Raw genomic sequence first — 1,096 nt, forward strand, 5'->3', positions numbered from 1 at the left:
ATCCCTCACTTGGATGTTCTGTGCCAGGGTTGGGGGGAGGTAAATTCTGTGTGTTTGGGGAAAACAGGGAAGGACAAACACGTATCTCAGGGTCCAGGTGGCACTTCCCAGGCTGTGCTTCGTGCTGCAGGGATGGTGGGATGAGAGAGGGGATCTGGTGGAATTGGTGTGGAGACCCAGGCCATGGAGACTTGTCCATGGAGTCCCTGGCCAGGGCTCCTGATGTTCCAGCCCTGAGGAAGGAGCCTGCTTCTCCTCAGGGGATGGATTTGACCTTCCTGTGCTGCCTGTTTCTCCACATCCCAGGGTTCTGCTCTGTTCTGTGGCCCTGGAATCCAGTGATGTGGGAAATCTCTGGCACTGGAGGTCACTGGTCTCCTCCTTCCCTGTGTCCTGGCCCTTTGGGAGTGGGGGAATGAACCAGCCCATTAACCCGGGATCTGTGGAGGGTGAGAAGCTGCTCCAGCATCATCCACCCTGTCACTGGGAACTCCTGTTTTCCAGGAGGGATCTGTTCCCTGGTCATGGCCTTCCCTGGGCAGGGACATGAGGCTGCAGCTCAAAAGGGCCTGGGCTGAGACCCTGCCCTGGGCAGGGACCCCCCTGACAGGGACCTGATCCATGGGGTGGTTGGTTTGGGTGGGAAGGACCTTGCAGATCATGTAGTTCCCTGAGCAGGGACCTCCCAGCAGCCCAGGCTGCTCCAAGCCCCACCCAACCTGCCCTTGGACACCCTCAGGGATGGGGCAGCCACAGCTTCCCTGTTCCAGGGTCTCCCTACCCTCCCAGGGAAGAATTCCCTCTTCATGTCCAACCTCAGTCTCCCTCTGTTCCAGTTTTAATCCATCACCCCATGTCCTTGTCCCAGGTCCCTCCCTGCTCTCCTGGAGCCCCTTCAGGTCTCCCCTCCTGCTCCTGAACTTCCCCTTGGTGTGTGGACCAGGAAAATGACTTGCCCAGGGCCAGGAGTTGGTGGCCACACTCCCCTGTCCCCAGCACCTCCATGGCCCTTGTCTTGCTGGCTCTGCCCAGTTGAGGGGCTTGGGAAGGGGTTTTTCCCTGTGAGCAGAGCAGGCCCAAACATTCCCAGCAGGAA

At 59.2% G+C, this 1,096-nt stretch overlaps 1 protein-coding gene across 1 annotated transcript in view; it reads left to right on the forward strand.

Annotated features, from left to right (window-relative positions):
- SARNP (SAP domain containing ribonucleoprotein) overlaps window positions 1-1,096 on the forward strand; it is a gene marked incomplete at its 5' end in the record, with an annotated part of 29,963 nt that overhangs the window by 3,514 nt on the left and 25,353 nt on the right. The gene's annotated exons all lie outside the window — the stretch shown is intronic.

This window comes from Chaetura pelagica, unplaced genomic scaffold (genome assembly GCF_000747805.2).
Source record: "Chaetura pelagica isolate M959 unplaced genomic scaffold, ChaPel_1.0 scaffold2050, whole genome shotgun sequence".
Taxonomy (NCBI): Eukaryota; Metazoa; Chordata; class Aves; order Apodiformes; family Apodidae; genus Chaetura; species Chaetura pelagica.